Consider the following 22,499-nt stretch of genomic DNA (forward strand, 5'->3'; position numbering starts at 1 on the left):
GCTCAGTGCTGTCACAGTCTCATGCATGGGGTGGGAGATGTTGTCCAACAGGGATGACAGCTTAGCCACCATTCTCCTGTCACTCACCACCTCCACTGGGCCCAGAGGGCATCCTAGAACAGAGCTGGCCCTTCGGATCAGCCTGTTCAGTCTCTTCCTGTCCCCAGCAGAGATGCTGCCACCCCAGCAGACCACACCGTAAAAGATGGCTGAGGCCACCACAGAGTCATAGAAGGTCTTCAGGAGTGGGCCCTCCACTCCAAACGACCTGAGTCTCCGCAGCAGGTACAGTCTGCTCTGCCCTTTCCTGTAGAGGGCGTCTGAGTTATGAGTCCAGTCCAGTTTGCTGTTCAGATGAACACCAAGGTACCTGTAGCTGTCCACAGCCTCAATGTCCATACCTTGGATGTTCAGTGGTTGCAGTGGAGGATGTTTGTGCCTGCGGAAGTCTACCACCAGCTCCTTTGTTTTACTGGCATTGATCTGGAGGTAGTTCAGCTGGCACCAGTCCACAAAGTCCTGAGTCAGTCCTCTGTACTCCTTGTCGTCCCCATCAGTGATGAGGCCGACTATAGCAGAGTCATCAGAGAACTTCTGCAGGAAGCACTGGGTGGAGTTGTGGGAGAAGTCTGCAGTGTAGATGGTGAAGAGGAACGGAGCCAGAACCGTTCCCTGTGGGGCCCCCGTACTGCAGACGACCCTGTCCGACACACAGCCCTGAGTCTTCACATACTGTGGTCGGTCGGTGAGGTAGTCCAAAATCCAGGTAGTGAGGTGATGGTCCACTCCAGAGTTCTCCAGCTTGTCCTTCAGAACCGAGGGAAGAATAGTGTTGAAGGCACTGGAGAAATCAAAGAACATGATTCTCACAGTGCTTCCAGCGGTCTCCAGGTGAGCGAGGGAGCGATGTAGGAGGTGAATGACGGCATCATCCGCTCCAATGCCAGGCTGGTAGGCAAACTGAAGTGGGTCCAGTGATGAGCTCACAAGGCGCCGAAGCTGAGCCAGGACCAGCCGCTCCAGGGTCTTCATCAGGTGGGATGTCAGAGCCACCGGCCTGTAGCTGTTGAGGTCCTTGGGGCGTGAAGTCTTTGGCACTGGTACAACACAGGACGTTTTCCAGAGCTGTGGGACTCTTCCCAGCCTCAGGCTCAGGTTGAAGAGGTGCTCCATCACCCCACACAGTTGGTCCGCGCAGGACCTGACGACCCTCGAGCTGATGCCATCTGGGCCCGCTGCCTTCTTGCCATTAATCCTCCTCAGTTCCCTCCTAACCTGGGTGGTTGAGAGAGTCAGGTTGGAGCCTTGTGTTGATTGTGTATTGGATGCTATTGTTGGGGGTGGGGAGGAGTGAGCAGGGTGAATAGAGGAGGTGTGAAGTGTCTGAGGTGTCAGAGGTGGAACAGCAGCAGTGGGGGTGGGTGAGTCTGCAGCCGATGTTGGAGACTGCCTCATGGCTGAATCAAATCTGTTGAAGAAATGATTCAGTTCATTTGCCCACCTCACATCCCTCCCAGGCAGAGAGTTCTGATGTTTGTGGCCTGAGATGGTTCTAAGGCCTCTCCAGATTTCACCAACGTTGTTTTGCTGAAGCTGGTTCTCCATCTTCTGCCTGTAGCTGTCCTTCCCATTCCTTATCAGTCCCCTCAGCTCTCTCTGCACCCTTTTCAACTCCTCTTTGTCTTTGGATTTGAAGGCCCTCCTCTTCTGCTTGAGGACGGCTTTAATTTCTGGGGTAATCCAAGGTTTGTTGTTGGAGAAACACCGTACAGTCCTGGTAGGTACGGTGTTATCCACACAGAAATTAATATAGTCAGTAATGCATGTGGTAAGGCTGTCGATGTCGTCAAGGATCACCTCCCACACAGTCGACTCAAAACAATCCTTAAGAGCCTCCTCGCTCTCCTCCGACCATCTCTGCACTGTGCGGGTGGCTGGTGGCTCCCTGCGCACTAAGGGCTCATACACAGGGACAAGGTGCACCAGGTTGTAAGTCCAGTGTTTTATTGTCTCTGGTTGGGCAGGTCACATACTGGGTGAAGGTGGGCAGTGTGGAGTCCAGTGAGGCATGATTGAAGTCCCCTGATATTATGAGGAGGGCTCTCGGAGATTGTGTTTGCAGTCTGCTGACCACTGAGTGGAGAGTGTCACAGGCTACATCCGCGTTGGCCGAGGGGGGGACATACGCTGTTATCGCGATAACATGCGAGAATTCCCGGGGCAGGTAGTACGGACGCATGCTAACGGCTAACAGCTCAATGTCTCTGCTGCAGAGTTGTTCTTTCACAGTAATGTGCCCAGGGTTACACCATCTGTCATTCACAAACACTGCCAGTCCCCCTCCTTTCCTCTTACCGCTCTCTCTCGTCCTGTCCGCTCGCAGCAGCTGGAATCCCGGTAGTGTCACGCTCGTGTCCGGAGTTAGCGGTGTTAGCCACGACTCCGTTAGCATCATGATGCTACATTGCCGGTACTCCCTCTGTGACCAGGTTAGCGACGTGAGCTCATCCATTTTATTGTGCAAAGACCGTACATTTCCAATAATTACAGAAGGAAGAGATGGTCGATAACGTCTCCTTCTCGGCCGACGGCGCTCCTTCCCAGCACGACACCCCCGTCTTTTCCTCCTCAGCTCGCTGGGAATGTCGAGTCTGTCCGCCGGCAGTACAGCTGCTGGACGCAGCGCTAACAGTTGATCCTTACTGTAAACAAAGGATCCCTGCTCTGGGTCCCCAGACACGGGTGAAAAAAGTAGACAAAAACTAAGAAAAACGACCAGAACTAGCACAAAACGGTAGAACATGGTTGCAGAGTCTAATTACTAATACGTTAGTTATAAAAAATTTACGAGAAGAAAAGATAAGAAAGAAATAAACTCAGAATGAGCAGAGCTGCTGTAACAGGCTGCCGCACACGGGGGGCGCCGGAAGTAAGCCGTAAGTAAGATAGTGTCTCCCTGTCCTCATACTTCTATATATTCTTCTGTAATAGATAACTATACACTATCATTGCAATCTACACTACAGCTCAAAAGTTTGAAGTCAATTTTCACCTGGTTTATAACCATGTGATCGGTCCATAAAGCAGTGATTGTTACTAAAAATGGGCCCATGTATAAGTGTGTAGACATTTCCTAATGCATCATGGGTGATTTAACATAAATGATTCATCTGTGAAAACATTTCTGATAAATTTCATGTAATATTATGTTAAAGTAAATGTAAATGATTAATTAAAAAACGACAGTTTCAATCTGACCACAAACCTTTGAGCAGTAGTGTGTGTTGTATGCATGTGTCTGTCTGTATCTGATCAGGATTTTGTCATCAGTGTCAACAAAATGCTCATTTTTTAGCTGTGTCTATCATCAAAAATTGAGTTGGAGTGTTTTAACTCTGATGGCAATCTCTCCCTAACAATTCCACTTTATTGCGTGCTCATTTTCTCCTATTAGTGGCTCATACGTATATAATTAGGAAACATGCATTAAGTGGACTAATTTCTCACGCTTATCAGTGGCTCATGGTTGCTTAAGGCCTATGTCTGTACTTGACCACAGAGGCAGAGCATCATTCAACCTGTCAGCTGCCTATCATGGGAGCTTTTCAAGGATGACAGACTCCACTTTCTCTGCAGCAAGACAGCTCATAACTTTTTTACAGTGTCTGCCTGTCCTCATACTTCTGTATATTCTTCTGTAATAGATAACTATACACTATCATTGCAATCAATCTACACTACAGCTCAAAAGTTTGAAGTCAATTTTCACTTGGTTTATAACCATGTGATCGGTCCATACAGCAGTGATTGTTACTAAAAATGGGCCCATGTATAAGTGTGTAGACATTTCCTAATGCATCATGGGTGATTTAACATAAATGATTCATTAAACACACATCTGTGAAAACATTTCTGATAAATTTTTAAAAAAATTATTTTAAAGTAAACGACAGTTTGAATCTGACCACAAACCTTTGAGCAGTAGTGTGTGTTGTATGCATGTGTCTGTCTGTATCTGATCAGGATTTTGTCATCAGTGTCAACAAAACGCTCATTTTTTAGCTGTGTCGGTCATCAAAAATTAAGTTGGAGTGTTTTAACTCTGATGGCAATCTCTCCCTAACAAGTCCACTTTATTGCGTGCTCATTTTCTCCTATTAGTGGCTCGTATGTATATAATTAGGAAACATGCATTAAGTGGACTAATTTCTCACGCTTATCAGTGGCTCATGGTTGCTTAAGGCCTATGTCTGTAATTGACCACAGAGGCAGAGCATCATTCAACCTACCAGCTGCCTATCTTGGGAGCTTTTCAAGGATGACAGACTCCACTTTCTCTGCAGCAAGACAGCTCATAACTTTTTTACAGTGTCTGCCTGTCCTCATACTTCTGTATATTCTTCTGTAATAGATAACTATACACTAGCATTGCAATCTACACTACAGCTCAAAAGTTTGAAGTCAATTTTCACCTGGTTTATAACCATGTGATCGGTCCACACATCAGTGTCAACAAAATGCTCTTTTATTTAGCTGTGTCTATCATCAAAAATTGAGTTGATGGCTAACTCTCCCTAACATGTTCACTTTATTGCATGCTCATCAATCTACTCTACAGCTTAAAAGTTTGAAGTCAGTTAGAAACGTCTTTTTTTCTTAAAAAACCAAGATTCGTTTTTAGATTTTGTGAATTAATTGGGATTGCAAATAAATATTATTGCTTAAAACTTGTATAGATCACCAATTATAAATGATGTTTGATAAAATATTAACTGGTGTATGGATGCAACAATAATGGTGGTGTATGGATTACAACAATAATAGCGAGTGTGTAGATTATATTACCTTTCCTCAGTTTATCACATTAAATCTCAGCTTACTAGTGACCCAGCATCCTTCCAAGTACAGCAGCGCTAACCAACATCATTTTTTCAAGTAATATAAAAAACAATTTTATATATTACCTTTTTAAACATCCCATTTTTCTTTCTAATGTCATTAAAACAAGTTTGCACATTTGTATAACAACAGTTGGACCTCCAGATCTTTCAAGCTTTCAGTTTTTTTCTCAGTGTCACACATAGATTAATTTTCGTCTCTTTTAATAAGAAAGTCAAATCTTCAAACCCTAAAGCAATCTTTGTTTCTTTCAATCACTCCAATACTTTCATCTCCTGTTATATAATTGCAGTTAACCAGGGCTTAGCTACTCTGATCCACAGTGATTTTGGGGATGTGGATACCTATTTTTTTTTTCACAGGTGCAGAGCCTTTTTCTACAAAATTACGAATAAACTGCATTTTTTAAAAGTACCATTAACATAAATGTAGACTGACAAGTAACTCAACCTTTAACACAGTGATCAGTAGAGAAGAAAGAAAATAACCCATTTCAAAATTTCTAGTTCAGATCAAAATTATTGTTCTGATTAAGGAAACAGTAAATCTGGCCACATTATTGTCCTGATCCTCCAATTTTCCCTTTCCAATGTGACTAAATAAAATTCAACTTTTTAAAATAAAAGCAGATGCACACCCAGATATTTCTTACAGTAAGAATCCTCCAACAACCTTTCAAAAGAAACATTTTTGTCTTTCCTCAATTTTGAGACCAACTGAACCCACAAACCTGAAGCTGCAGACCCCAAACTAACCAAATTTAATGTTTCCTTAATCAGCACAGTAATTTTTAAGTCTTTGTGTGTTATGTTTACTCACAGTTTTGATGCTTGCTTCTTCGACTTGATCCACGATTAGCTCTGCACCATCGCTCTGCTGTTTTCTCTCTCCTCATGCTTCTCCTTCATGCGTCCTGTCCTCAGATATAATCCAACCAGCTGCCTCCTTGTTTCCTCCTTGACTTGTATTCGCAAAATTTCCAGTTAAATTAAGAGAAATCCAGAAAGGTTTTCCTGCTTCAAAAGCTCTTCCAGTTCCCTGTCTTCTTGTCCTCCTTCAAATGTGCATTTTGTATATTTGTATTTATTTGACTTCATATTGCCATGACAACATAACACAGAGCATCATGGTAGATTAAAGCAGGTGGTTCTGTCCTCTGCAGAAATGTTGGTGTTCCATAGTGATGTAAAAGTATGTTAATAATCTTTAAACAGACACTCACTGATCCTGTAAGAGCAGGAATTTAACTACAAACCCTCATAGTTCCCATCAGTATCATTCATTCTGCTCTGCCGCAATGGTCACAGTGGCTAGTTTAAGTACAGTAAGTACAGCGCATCCTAAACATTTTACCAACATGTAAAAGGCATATGTCCACAAGATTTTGATTTGTTTAATTTTAATTGAAACTTGTTTTATTCTGAATAAATGTGTGAGATGGCCCTCAGGCCTCTAAATCCACGTCCAGGTTTGGGTGACTACTTGGATTAGGGGAGTATTATTTAGAGCAATGTTTGTCACTTTGGTTAATTGCTCAACTCAAGCCGTTTTTGTTCAGTCTTTTTCTAACTGAATTTTCACATTTAACATGCTAGCTGAAGCCTGTAGAGTCTGAGATGTAGCTCTTTAATTTTCTGTATTGTACAGTCTGACTTAGTGGTGAATTGGTGACTTGCGTTGCATGTTTTGAATAATGTAATGGCCCTAGCTGGGCCTCCTGATACTGCCCTTGTGTGGGCGTGGTGTTTTTCTCCGCCTCCTCCTCTCTTGCTCCACCCCTCTGTCTCTCTCTCGCTTCTTACAAACATCCAGCAGGGCAAGCGACGGCTTTGCCATAAACCCAGAAATATCAAAAGTGGCCATGAAAACACAAATCGGCCCGAAACACATAAATTAACCACCCAAGGGCCAAACAACCCTTTTACTACACAACCAAAAACAGATGAAATAAAATGTGTTGTGTCAAGTCAACCATTAACTAAAATTCTACCCACACTCTCCCCAGTCCTGCCTACTCAGAATCTAACCTCACCTAGCTTCTGGAGCGTACCAGGCTCGAGGCCACTTTAAAGGCAAATCATCAAGTGCCGAAGGCACCGAAAAGCCTACCCCCAACAGAGAATTAATCCCCACCCGGGTTTGCTCCGAACATAACAAAGGCAATACAAAAAACGAGTGTCCGAAGGAAGAGCAAACGCTCAGCTAGACACTCCCCTGTTCTAGCCAGGGAGAGCAGCAGCTAGTCAAATGACCCTCACACAACACACAAACACCTGTTCACACTCGTAATCAACTCAATACTTTTCATTCCGATCCCGGACGAGCCCCCACTTTGTTACGTCCCCACATGAAAGCTAGGCGAAGAGGGTGGGGGACAGTAACAGTTGAATCCTGGTTGAAATGAAAAGAACACCAGGCAGAGGTATTTAACACAAAATATATCTTTATTATAATCAATTAACTCAATATTCATATACAGTAACAAAAAGAGACAGCACCGCTGCTTTAGTGATAACTCAGACAGATCAACACAAGGAGAATGGTGACCACTTCAACAAAGAAAACAACTATAAGGCTTCAACAGAAAAAGACAGCAACGCTGCTATTAACAATAACCAGGCAGGCCAAACAAAGTAATGGAGGCCGCCGTCACCTAAGCAAAACCACTACTCGGTTAAGAGCTACTCACAAAGAGCCACGCACGGTGGGGCTGGTCACACACACACAGCAGGCCTTTTCCACACCTAGGCTGGAAACACACACTGACCAGCACAGAGGAAAACCACCAGAAACCTCTTCCACTGCTCCTACCACTCCACACCGTAGGCAGGACAATCACACACATAACACGCAACGCAGAGACACCAGAGAAAGCCACCCTCCCACATTCAGTCCATCCCCAGCTTATATAACCTCAGAGAGGTGATTGCTGACTGGGCCCAGGTGGTAAATGAGGCCAATGAGCAGCAGCTGTGTCCTGGGGAGAGAGAAGAAGCGAGAGAGAGACAGAGGGGTGGAGCAAGAGAGGAGGAGGCGGAGGAAAAAACACCACGCCCACACAAGGGCAGTATCAGGAGGCCCAGCTAGGGCCGTTACAATAATCTTCTTCAGAGTAGACTTTTGGTGTAAGCTGATAGTGAATGAAGAAAACTATAAAAAGCTGCTGTGGTTTTAATTTTCCAAGAGAGGTAATGCACATAATGCAGAGAAGGCAGCCTGCTGCTGTACACAGGCGGATTCTTCTCAGTCATAGTTCTTAACAACTTGACTGTTTTCTCAAACCACACAAAGAGTGCTGTTTCCATTCTGGGAAGTCTACTCTTGGTGTAGGTAGCTCTTCAAATTATAAGTAGCTATATATGAGCAGCTATATTAGCTTTGACTTAACATATGTTAAATAGTATACTTTCCTGGTTTAAAATTTATGATGGCTCAAAATTCAAACCTTACAAATTAAAACCCTGAATCATCACCACTTGTGTGAACTACAAGGGTGCCATCATTTTTCTTTTCAATCCATTAAGTACCACATTTTACACACTGAGCAAGAAAGGAAGTAAGCTCTTCAAGGTGACCCCAGAAATTTTAATGTATCACTTTCTAGCATACTACTGACACTGCTCGACATCTTTTTTTTTTTTTTGCCTGTCCCGTTTGGTTCTTTTGCCATCAGAATTATTGTCTAAAGACAAAAAAAGATGCCCAACGGATTTACTTTACCAAATGGACTATCCCAGCCTTGCCGTATTGATCTATTTGATTCACCTTTGCTTTTATTGTTTATTTTGTTTTATTTTCACTTGCTAAACATGGGACAGATTTGACTGGGGAAAAGAAAATGAAGAAAGACAGAGGGAAAGAAAAACAGCGGGGAAGAGGAATGGTGATAAAGGGCAAAAAACAAAAACCAACAAAACAAACAGACAGAAAATACATATATCAATCACCTGGATCACCTGTTAGGAAAGTGTCAATAGAAAATTGTATTTTTTAGTCAGTATAAGCTTTTAATGATAAGTTTGCTTGTGATAGAATGCTGCATGATGATCATTTCCTAGCTTAGAACTGATTGTACTTTTCATTGTTTTGATGCAGAAACATCAGAACTGTTATCTGTGACTCAGCACTGACTCCCGATGCCGTGGGAAGCCAGCACCGACGTCTGTGCACAGCCCTCTTAGACGAGGCCGAAAAGACCTGGGACGTTAAATTCGGGTCCAGGCCGGTGTTTATAGTCTGGTCCACGGCGGTGGGATTCAGTCTGACGATCCGAACCACCAGTGAGACGTCTGAGGGTGAGAGAAACACTATTTTGGTTAGGAATCGCCGTAATGAACCGAATAACGAACAAAATAGAAAAATAAAATAGGTTAGGATTCACCAAAATGAACCGAATTCGAATTAGGTTTTAGAGGTAGCCGTAATTACATAACAAATTAAAATAGGTTAGGATTCGCCGTAACGAACCGAATTAGACTTAGGTTTTAGAGGTAGCCGTAATTACTAGGGGTGCAACAATACTCGTATTGATATTGAACCGTTCGATACAGTGTTTTCGGTTCGGTACGCATATGTATCGAACAATACAAAATTTTTTATTTATTTTATCAACTTTTCTTCTGACGATGCTGTCTGTGTTGAGAGCTCAGTGGATCTGCGTTCGACTTCTCCGCCCTGGCTGCACTGTCGAGCGCAGATCCACTGAGCGCAGCGCAAGCTAGCGAGACAGAAGTTAAGCTCGTTCCAACATGGCAAATTGAACCTCCCCCACCCTCATTCAGATCTGGCGTTTGGAACTATCTTGGTTTTCATGCGAAGTATGATCCTGAAGGTAAGCGCGTCATGGACAATAGTAAAACAGTATGTCGGATTAGACAGCCATTAGCACCTGATTCTCCTTATGGGGACCTGATATGTTTAATATGCTGCTGAGAATATAGCCCAGAAGAAGCGTATAGTATAGCTTTTATTTTGAAAAGAGCCATTTCTCTGTAATAAACTCTCTTTTCCAAAGATGAGTGATTTCTCGATCAGATAGATTTATTTTTTTAAATTATTTTGTTGTTTCAGCAACATTAAATTTAAAAACTGTACTTTTGAGTTAAAATCTATATATTTATAATTTTAATAAATGACAAATTAAAAAGGCATGAACATTTTTTTGTATCGAAAAAATATTGAACTGTGACACCAAAGTATTGAACCGAACCGAACCGTGAATTTTGTGTATCGTTGCACCCCTAGTTGCACCCCTAGTATATACTAGGGGTGCAACGATAGTACATATATATATATATATATATATATATATATATCGATAGTGCCAGGTGTACCAGCACTTGTAATGAAAAGCTACACCAGCACTTGTAATGAAAAAAGAAGGACTTTCTATTGCTTGTAGAGAGCAATTTCTTTTTTTCAATAGCGGCTTTATTTTACTTTCTTATATCAACAGACGCAATAAAATAAAAACCTTTAAGATTATCCGACTAGTATTGGATTGCACAATGAAAAGAAGTACTTTCTATTGCTTGTAACCTACAGTCCGCCCACCTCGTATGTGTAAAAATATCCCTTAGCGAAAAAAGCGCCGCGCCCGTATTCAGAAATCGGGCCCAAATAATTTTATTAAAACACCCTCGGACGAGGTATTGTGTGGGAAAGAGTTTTCTTTTACAACAGGGAAGCGGGTTTTCTCATTAGCAGAAAACTCTGGATAGACAGAAACCCTAAAAGAAAAACGGTCTTGTTTTGCACACATCAAGAAGGAGTCAGACAACCAATATTAGTTTTTCATCTTGCTTGTAACCTAGCGATGAATTTCATACAGGCCTCATCTCCCTGTATGTGTGAAATAACCCCGAGTGAAAAAAGCGCCGCGCACATATTCAGAAATCGGCCTCAAATAATTTTATTAAAACACCCCGATGAGGTATTTTGGTTTTGTGCAGCCACTCCTTCTCAGACTAAAGTAAAGAGTTTAGAAACTGGACACTGGACACTGGAGCAAGTGTCTCTGACACCCACTATTATTGCCTTTGGTAAGTCTTTTTCATAGCTCTCTCTCTCTCTTTTTTTAATTGCACTGTTTATAGAATGTCATGTACTGCAGTACTTATTAATATAACCTGTTAAATAATTTGTTCACAGGACAGTCCTGCTATTCCTTAAGAAGATACATGCTGAGTCTTGATCGGAACCTTGTCAGCACAAACATATCCTCATTCATTTCTGCATTGTGCATCATGTTCGGGAGCTACTATAATTTTAACATCCATTATCTGAGCTGGCTTCCACTCTGGAGGTTCTTCAAAGGTGAGCAAATATGTCTTTCTTATTTCTCAGACCTGAGAATCTCACGTTACAGCAATTGTGATTAAGACTCTGGGATCTGGAGTCTGGCTCTGAGGTGGCTGGAATCCAGGTCTGGCTCGGACTCTTGGCTGGGTTTGGACCCGGATTAAGACTGTTTTTATAAAATAACAGTCTGAATCTGGGTCCAAGCCTGGCTAAGACTCGGGGCTAGACCAAGACTCAGCTGATGTCTGACTACCTATAACCTTTGCGCTGGATTTTTAAAATGCAAAAGTGTGATTTATCACTGCAAAAGACACATGTTGTGAAGGATGCCTATACTTTTGGCCATGCAGTGTTCACTTCCCAAAGCATTTTGGTTATATTTTGTCTTGAATTAGGGGAAACCACTGAGTGTTTTTTTTTTTTTTTTTTTTTTTAATATTAGACAAAAAAAAAAAAGAAACCACTGAGTGTTAATATAACAGCTTTAAGATGCATTTGTAGATATTATTACGTGTTTTACCGTCTTTATGGTGCTAGCTTAAAGTTACGGTGTAAACGTTAGCTTATATTGTAGTAAAGCTGTTACTGTTTAAACGATGTTAGGACAGAAATGTTAGCTTCTGTCATGACTGATGAAGTTACTAGTTAATAAAGTTTCCAGTAAAGTGATTAATCGCAGCCACAGATTGACAGTAAATATCTTGATTAGCTTCAATGCATCTGTAATAAATATGTGCAAGTTTCAGTGCTTCGTTTAAACTGTATGATACTTATACTGACCCAGGGTCAGTGTAAAATACTACGGAGCCCCGCAGGGGACATGGGAGAAAAAAAAAATTAAGACGGACTTTTGCGGGATCTCGCAAAACATTGCGAGATCTCGCAAAACAAACTCGGGATCTCGCAAAACTTTTGCGAGATCTCGCAAAACAAACTCGGGATCTCGCAAAAGTTTTGCGAGATCTCGCAAAACAAACTCGGGATCTCGCAAAACTTTTGCGAGATCTCGCAAAACCATACACCTCCAAATCAGCACTGAAACCTCAGAAACAACCACAGCGATGGAGGACACACACCCATTTGAGCGATTCATAGATTTTTACTTTGAGCTTGGACTAAACTATAAAGACATTAAAACTGTGCTTTGCAGTAGACACAGTTTTCATATAAGCGAAAGACATCTGAAGAGAGTTCTTAGCACAAGGGGACACACTCGTCACAAAGCGTACTCTGACCTGGCCGTCTTGGTTGAATTTATTGACAACCAACTGCAGTACTCTGGGCAGCTTCACGGATACTACGGAGCCCCGCAGGGGACATGGAGGAGGATTTAGAACATTTCTTGCGGTCAAGAGAGGTCCCACACGAGGACATAATGCACATGCAACAAGACAAAGTATGTATAAACAACAAAGCAATAAACACCGCGGTTCAAAGGGCGAGTAACTTGTCGATGTCATAGTTCTGACTTTAAAAAAGCTGATCATGCATTCTTGCTTTGACAAAATTTAAGCATGTATGTTATTTTCTGTAATATTATTCTTTTGGATCTTAAAAGAAATAACCTACAGTACTGTGAAACACTTGCTCGATTTCTATTAATCAGAATTCATCTCTTGTTTGTTTAAAACTTGATTTTGTTGCAGCAATAATAAAACATTTTAAGTAGTAAGAAGTACATCAAGATATGATAAAAACCTGTGGAATTCCACTGTAATATGTCTTTTTACTCTTGTAAGTGAGACATGTAGGCTGAAAATAAAGAGGTGTATCTTTTTTCTATTTCTTAAGATCTATTGACATATTTTGCAGACTTTTTAAGAACATTCATGATTTAGAATAGGCCAAGGTAGAAGATTGAAGAAGAGTCTTATAATCTTGAAGGGTTAAGGTGTCTGTTGTCAGTTAATGCAATACTTTCTTCTCAGAATGCCGACACAAATGGATTACCTATGGATGGTTTCCTGCTCCCATTGTCTTCAACTAATGGCTTGCCCACATCCCATATGCAGTCAATACAGGAGGAAGCAACCCAGATTGCACAGGTAAGATGGATCAATTCAGGCAACCATAAACACCTATCTTTACATAATGTAGAGATGGCAAAATTGCATGCTATTTTCCGAGGATATGGCAGTTTGTGGGTCCATTTGAATTAAAAGGATATTGTCAGTTGAGAGACAATTCCAGTGATTCACATTAAGATAAGATTAAACAGGAAATTTAGTCTTGAAATCAAATTATTTACATAACACAGGAGCAACACATTGTTTTGGTGTCACTATTGTGATCTCTACCTTCTTTGCACAGAAGTGAGTCTTCTCATACATGTATGAGCATATATAGAACACTTGTATAATTTTCTGAGGCATACGAGGAGATCCATCAGGCCGAAATGTTAATGTTATATATAAATTATCAGTGCAAACATGGTTTGGGAATGTACAACCCACTAAAATTAGACAAAGAAATTTCAAACTTTATCAGAAGATTGATATTGTGTAATCTGTACAATTTATTTACATTTCTTATGGACTGTGCATATTTTGTCTTTTACTCAGGACCATGGACTGAATTTCATCGCACAAGGTTTGCCTTTAGATTCAAGCAGCCAACTTTCCCCATCAAATTCAGGAGACCCACAGAGCCCCCTACATGTATCAGTTCGCAGGATAAAAGTTGTTGATGATCTTTTGGCTGTATTTATGGACAGTAGCATTATGAATGAGACTTTAAAGATGAACTTTGTAAATGAAAATGCTGTTGATGATGCTGGGGTGTCAAGGGAGGTTTACACTGCATTTTGGGAGCAATTTTTGGAACAGTGTGAAGGTGAAACTGAACGAGTTCCAAGGCTGAGGGCTGAATGGCAAGCAGTTGGGCAGATATGGGTGAAAGGCTTACTAGACCATGGTGTCTTTCCAGTGAGGCTGTCAAAGGCTTTCATTTTAGCCTGCATCCACGGAATGGACTCAGTTGATGTAGACATTCTGATTGCATCGTTTCTCAACTATCTCCCTCCTGTTGAGAGATCTGCTGTCAACAAGGCTCTCCAAGGCACAATGGATGAAAATGATGAAGAGGACCTGCTTGATCTTTTTACAAGGATGGGTTCCCACTTCCTACCACCTAAGAACAACATGCAGCCTGCCATTGAAACAATGGCTCATAAGGCCATTCTCCAAGAGCCAAAGTATATAATGGATTGCTTCTCCACACCCATGGCACGTCTGCAGCTGAAACTGTCAGGCAAGGAAAGTGTGTTGTCTCTGTATGAGACAAAGAAGGCCACAGGCAAAAGACTAGTGCAGCTGTTTGAAACAACAAAATTGATGCTGTCTCACGGAGAACAGACAACCTTTAACCATCTTCAGCGTTATGTTAAAAACGCTGATGAAACCAAAGCTGAGAAAATCCTGCGCTTCTGCACAGGATCTTCTGTGATATGTGTTGACAAAATTTTGGTGTGCTTTAATGCTGAAACTGGGCTCAACAGAAGGCCTGTTGCTCACACCTGTGGAGCTACCCTTGAAGTGCCATGCACTTACAGTTCTTATCCTGAATTTCGCACCGAGTTCAACAATATCCTTTTCAGCAATTACTTTGAAATGGACATCATTTGAATCTGATGAGTGTACTAATGGTTACAGCTGTAATTGTTATATGTATGATTATCCTTGAGTTCATGAATTCTGTCTTTTCTCATTTGTCATTGAAGCATTTGATATATTCAGCCGTATAGTAAGCTGTCACACATTTAACTTTCTGATGGCTTAGTTGTATGTTAGCTGCGATTACACAAGGACTCTTTATTGTTTAAAATTCTTTGAAAATGACTGCATCTTTAACTTCTGTTGAAAACAAGGTTTGAGTTTATTGTTAGAGGGACAGATCACATCAAAATGTGCTGTACACATTATCATTGTTTTCATTTACTCCTGCCATCAGCCAGAATAAAGGCTCGCTTTTGTTTTAAGTTCAGTGTCCTCTCTCTCTCTCATTGTCTGCTTTTGGGTACGTTCTGTCAACACACCTGCATAGCCCGCAGTGACACACATTGGCCTGCTGTTTATCCATCTAGAATATTTTGTTGTGAGTTGCCTAGTTTTGTGAGATATTAGCTGTAGAGATCTCTTCCTTGTTGAAAAACTACATGAAGCTACATAAAGTCTACATAAAGACATTGCTACTAAGCATTAGGTACCATGTGAAACAAGAGAAAGGTAGGCTTGTACAGTCAATATCTCTAAAATTGGGTAACTCACACTACAGCTAGCAAACAGAAAAATGTGTAAATTTGATTTTAGGGTGAAAGGTCCATTAATATTAGCAAATAATGTCACTATGGTTGCAAAAAAGTTATTGAAAGTTAATGATAAGATCCTGTTTACAAATTCTTAAAGCTGATGTAGCCTATAAACATCATCTTGTAACAATAAGTCCTATTCCCCTTGATTAGCTTCCAAAATGTTTACTAGTTGTTTTGTTAATAAGCATATTGCCATCACAAGTTCTTTTTTGAAAGGACTTTGCCCATAACGTGACATACAGATGATCCACAATTCTTTATACTGTCTTATATAAATACAAATTAACAAGTAATGATTATCAGATTTAACATTTTCTTGGATAAACAAGTTTGTATGCCAGGATTTCAAATTAGATTAAATAGTATATATGGTTAATTATAAAATATTGCTACATTTTTGACAGATTATGCACTTCTGTCTACCCTTCTCTGAAATTTAAGTGCCTGGGAACACAGGCAGTCAATACACAGATGTTGTCGATATGCTTTTGTCATTTGCAGTTTTTTAGTTGTCAGTACTACATGGTCCCCCCCAAAAAATTAGAAATTGATTCGATTTCAGTTTATTTGTCCGGTAGTTCAACAACACATATCATCCTTTCAGAAGTGGCGAGTTTTTCAAAAATAGCATTCGAATGAAATTGCTGTTCATCAACAGTATAGGTGGGTGCAGAGAATTTATTATTCAGCTGATGAAATAAGCTTCAGATTAAATTCAGTAGCCAAAAAAGAATGTTTATATCTATTTGAAATTCTAGGAGTTCAAAATGTCTTGATTTAGTTCTTTATTTTTTCAGTTTTGTTTAACCAACATTAAAAAACTAAAGCTCGTCTGGAATCACAGTAAATAGTTTTAAAAAAAATAGCAAAAATTACATCAAATAATTATATTTTTAGACAGAGAAACTTGAGTTCAGAAAAATGCTAAAGGTGCCCCCCCTCAGATTATAATGCCCCTTAGTACCATTTCTTGTAGCCTACCAGTGTGACAGTGGGCGTTATAATATATATAGAGCAACAAGGCATAATACAATATCTCTTCAATTTTAAACTGTATTCTAGCCAACATCAACAACTAAACATTCCCGTCATTAACAAATAGAGATGGTGTAAATACCAACTCACCATTTAAAAATTATTACAAAATACTCAACATAAACCACCATTATCCTAGTAAACACTGTACATTAAAACTCCTAACACATTAAATTAATACTTCTCTTATGTTTTGATCCATGTATCAAGCCAAATAGACAGGTAAAGTAATCCGAAGTAATACACATAGACATAGAACTTGATAACATTTGACAGAAAATTACAATGTTTTTGTGCTAAAGAACACTCAGAATATCATTAACAGGCAGAGACTTCCCTTTATACTTTAGTTCACTGACCCTCCTGGAACACAATTATAAATATTTCTATATAAGATATTCTCATAAATGACTGTGTACTAGAAAGCTTACAGTTTAAAGTCTGTTAAATATCCAGAAGTTAGCTTTCTCACATACAGCACAGGTCAATTTTGAGAAACGTTCTCAGCTGCAGTGTATGGAATTTACACTAATGCCATGATGTTCTCTCTTAGATGCATGTACAAGTTTACAGCCTGACATGGGTCTGTTGGTGGAGTCAGATGGGACTCAGTCATGAGGATATTGCACAGTTCATACACATCGGGGTCACATGGTTTGGTCAGTCGGAAAACACACTCAGTTTTACACATTTCAACATGTTCTTCTTCAGTAGGGCAAAGGAAGTCTCTTGTCCCGTAGAGCTCAGGTAATGTATACATTACATTAGGTCGCCCACTGGGGATATTGATGTTTGTTGATGGCCTGATGGAGTGTGCATTCCAAACCTGTGCAGTGTCATCCAGCTCATCCTGTTGACAAGAATACAGAAATTAAAGAAATGCGATCGCATGTATGTATATACATATATACATATACGCAGATCACGATGAACTCAGTCACTTAGAGGAAGGTTTCTTATATTTATGCAATTTATTATTTTTAAACAATCATGTGTATTTTTGTAATCATGTACTTTACCTAATGTCATCTGTACAAGTGTTTCACACACTAACTCCTGTTACTGTTATGCTGTGATATTTTACATTAGTACTATTGGTCTTATTACTACCTGCTTGGCTCATCTACTCCTCTTATAATAATCAATTTGTTTTATGTCACTGATCATTGTATTTTGTATTTGAAAGTTATTTGGATATTCCAATCAAAATAATTCCAAATTGTAAATAGTTAATATTATAGATGAGAAATTTTCATATGCCATGTCAACATCTTCAACATAGATGTTACTGTAGTCTTGGTTGTTGAGCTCTGCCTTAAGGTGGCCAATTGCTTAAGCCTAAATTATAGTATTTACACAATTTTTCATTTACTCCCTGCTCCTGTCAACCTCTTCTCCCTGTCTTGTCTCTTTCTTCCTGCAAGTCTCTCCATTCCCTAAACCTGGCACAGATCTCATCTCTCACAATACTTCGTGTATTACCTCTCTATCACTTCTTCGGTTTCCTTTATCTCTCACTCACACACGCATGCATCCATACACACAACAAAACATATTTTATTAACTCACCTGGATGAGTCCCATGCAACAAAACTGGAGGAGGTTTTTGTCCAGAAACCCACCATCAAAGTACCCGTTGTCTCTGATGTCTGCAAATAAGGATAACCAGAACTCCAGACACTGGCTGCGAAGAAAACGCCACCAGTATTCAATCCTTTGATTGGCGGTACTTGCTCCCTCCAAGTAACTCTCAAGGGTGTCGTTAGGAGCCACGGGCACAAGGAAACGCTGAAAGCCTCTAACATGGCCATTTTCAGTTCCAAGATCGCCTCTCACAACTCTAGGGCAGCCCTTTAAACGCTGCACCGCTTCTATGTAATACCCCCCGATCACTTTCGGATTACTATTTGTTGTGTACGCATTAAGCCAGATTATTTTTCTCGAGAAACCGTCAATACTACCATTGATACAGATGCCATATGGCTTCAGTTTGTCGTATGAGTCCATGTGCCAGATGAAGTTCGGCCCTTTTGAAAAATAGTTCCTTCGCCTGAAACGTCTTGCTTGCCTCAGTGCGACGCCTCGGGGATCCAGCTCCTTCAACACCAAGCGCACATCCTCTTTCCTCACGCGTAGTCCATGTTCCCTGCATTTAGTGTACATCCATCGGTATCCGTGAAGCTGCCCAGAGTACTGCAGTTGGTTGTCAATAAATTCAACCAAGACGGCCAGGTCAGAGTACGCTTTGTGACGAGTGTGTCCCCTTGTGCTAAGAACTCTCTTCAGATGTCTTTCGCTTATATGAAAACTGTGTCTACTGCAAAGCACAGTTTTAATGTCTTTATAGTTTAGTCCAAGCTCAAAGTAAAAATCTATGAATCGCTCAAATGGGTGTGTGTCCTCCATCGCTGTGGTTGTTTCTGAGGTTTCAGTGCTGATTTGGAGGTGTATGGTTTTGCGAGATCTCGCAAAAGTTTTGCGAGATCCCGAGTTTGTTTTGCGAGATCTCGCAAAACTTTTGCGAGATCTCGCAAAAAAAACAAACTCGGGATCTCGCAAAAGTTTTGCGAGATCCCGAGTTTGTTTTGCGAAATCTCGCAAAAAAAACAAACTCGGGATCTCGCAAAAGTTTTGCGAGATCCCGAGTTTGTTTTGCGAAATCTCGCAAAAGTTTTGCGAGATCCCGAGTTTGTTCATCGTAATTTTTTTTTCTCCCATGTCCCCTGCGGGGCTCCGTAAAATACAAACCTAGCTGTGTGAACAAAGCCTGGCTCCTTTAATCCTGCATGAAAAACCTCAGGATGCAGGTTATTATTACTCTTTCCTGTGGGCACACCTGTCACACCTGAGAGTCAGCTAGAAACTTACAGTGACGTGGACATCATGCAAAGACTGACAGACTCTGTAATACTGCAAATGATCAGTGACTCAGGTTAACACTAAACCTTAAACAGTACCTCTGTGTCTCTATGTGTGCTGAACATCTAGAATCAGGATTTCATTCAGGCTGCATTGACTGTGGGACTTTTCTCTGTTAAAAACAGGTTGAAGACGGCTCAGAAACATTTGAAGATTAAAATTTAGCATTATGGCTGCTGGTGGTGTGTAAAGCCTCTACTCAGCTGTATTTTTGTTACTAATTTATGTTTGTTGTTGTTTAACACAGATTTCAGAAGAGCAAAGATGAGCACTGTTGCTTCATCCTCAATAGTTTAACTGGATTGGAAATCAAAAAAATCCTGATTCTTCTTCCACAGAAGTTTCATTTGTCAGTGTGGGACTGCTGAGTCACCTGAAGAACTCATTTCATTCTCCACGATGTTCATTTACAGAAATGTTTCACAGGAACTGATTCCTCCCAAAGGGTGAACTAGTGTGTTTCCATAGATTATCTCTGTATGAATGTACTTCTTAAATGAAGGCAAGTGTTTGTCCTTTTTTGTTCCTCAGGTACAGTACGTGATATTAAGGGCAGGCGGTCATCACTGGGGGAAGACAAGAAGCAGACGTACTTCCAAGAGGGAGCTGCAGTGAGCACACAGCCTGGTCACTGAGGTCAGAGGTCAGAATCTGAAACAGCTCAGGTTTATATTCTAGGGGTTATAAAAAATTCAAAATGTATTTGTAAAGAAACCTTTAAATAATATTTTAAATAATAATCATAATTATGATTATTATTAGCAATATCAAACATCTAAGTGGATTTTCTGTCACACGTATTGTGTTAGCCCTGCGATAAACTGACAGCCTGTCTTTGTCCTGTATCAGCTGGGATAGGCTTCATCCTCCCGCTACCTTGAATTGGATACATTGTATTCCAATTATGTAATCTCATCATTTACAAACTCAAGGTATCTAACCAAAATGTAAGCATTAATGGTAAAAATGGGAAAGCAGAAATAAGTGTGACATGAATGTAAACGTGTTAGCTGACATAGAGGACAGCTACATGTAGTCTGAAAAACCTTTGTTGTCAAGTTTGCAGGTCCATCAGCACGAGACATTCTTACATAGAAGAGACTGTTAAAGTCTCTAACTCAGTGAAGCATTATTGGTCCAGTCTGTTTGGATAAATATAGTAAGTTGATATATGTGCATTTATTGACACATTTTCTTAAGTGCTTATCCAGTTCAGGATCACAGTGAAGCTGCAGCTGGATATGTTCAGTAAAGAAACCTTACAAAAGTTAACAATAAACCTGCATCTCTGTACGTTGTTGTCCACAGGATGAGAAAATCAAACTGGAAGACTGTGGAACATGTTAATAAATGTTTGTGTTTATCCCTGTGTCTTTCACAGGAGGCGCTGAAAGGTTTCCCTAATAGTTCCTGGTGAATCAAAGCAGAACCATAAAGGTTGCTGGACTGCATGATGGCCTTACCCCTGAGAAGTCATCCTGTTAAAGGAGGAACCAGTTAGAAGCTGTTTTCAAAGCAGCTGAGCAGATTTCATCTCAAGTAAGCGATTAACTGTTTGGTCATTTGTTCTGCCACTTAAAGGACATTAAAGGACGTCTTTTGAGTGTCTAGTTGAATTAATTCTACTGGCTTTCATGGTCATTTGTGATTATGGACATATTTTTCATGTTCATCAACCATTTAGTAAATTCTCTCTATTTAGTAATATCTGTCAGCAAAAAAATGTAATGTAAATATAAAAATATCTAAATATCTCCTGCCCTTTATATTTTAATGATGTAAGACCAGACGTCTGTTATCGTGTTACTTTAGCATTCTTCACATATCAATGAGATGCTGTACAGTACAATCCTACTGACACGACGGATAACGACGGCTATTCGTTACACGACACATTCGAGCTGCATGATGCAGACAAAATGACTAAATCATCTTTTTGTGGTTTATTGTCTTCAAACCAGCAGACAAAGCCGATGGCAGAAGATGTTTGGAGAAGAACTTCAGGCCGTGTACTGAAAAGGTATTTTTTTCTTGTTATCAAAAGACATTTAGAGTTGTCTAAAAAAAGTTGTAGAAACCAGTTGGCTTCTACAACTGGTTGTGCTGAAGTAAAGCTTACAGTCTAAGAAATCACAGTGTTGATATTCAGCACAAGGAGAAAATCTCACTTGTTTGAATTTATTTACAATCATAGTTTTATAAATTCTGACTGTAAACAGCTTTTACAGCTTTGATATTGTATGACACTCGATATCAGGTGATGGGAATTAATTTAAAGGTTTCTCTGTCCCTATGAGCCATTTACACTGACCAGTGTCACTTTAACTGTAACACATTCATTATTTAGATCCAGCATTTCTAAGAGAAACAACTGAATGTAAAAAATGGCAGCCCTCAGGCCAGGTTTAATTGATAGAGATATATGCATGCATTATGAAATTTATGTATCCCAGATTATTTTTATTCATCTAGTCATGGCAGACACCCCCCCCCCCCCCCCCCACCCCCACCCTTCCTCCCAAGTTAACTGCAACCCAAAAGAAGTAGTGGGGCTATTTACACACTCACAACCAGTGTGGGGTAGAAAGAGCCACCAAAAACCTGTCAGCCTGCACAGATACAGATGTGCTAAAAGCTATAAGAGTTAGAAGCTGTGCTTATGGAGAAACTTTCTAAGTCTAACAGGACAGGTACTCCTGCCCAAATAACATGATATAACCCCACATACAGCCCAGCCATAAAGAGAACCAAGTCATTTAGTTAAAGACAGCATGGGACCAAATGCATGTAACCAGCCTGCACCCACCTGACATTTCTTCCTCCTGAATTAAATGAATGAATGGATGAAATTTAAATGACTACAAACCTAAAGCCACTAGTTCCCACACTGGAGTTCCCTGACACAGTGTGTTAACTGTACTGAGCTTGTGTCAACAGTTGTAAAAGGCTAAGCTACCTGAGACACTGCATTGAATAATTGTTTCTATCTTAATGATTTCAGCTGACTGGTTTCAGCTCAGATGTTCTGCTTTTTCCT

This window comes from Pelmatolapia mariae, linkage group LG7 (genome assembly GCF_036321145.2).
Source record: "Pelmatolapia mariae isolate MD_Pm_ZW linkage group LG7, Pm_UMD_F_2, whole genome shotgun sequence".
NCBI classification, from domain to species: Eukaryota; Metazoa; Chordata; class Actinopteri; order Cichliformes; family Cichlidae; genus Pelmatolapia; species Pelmatolapia mariae.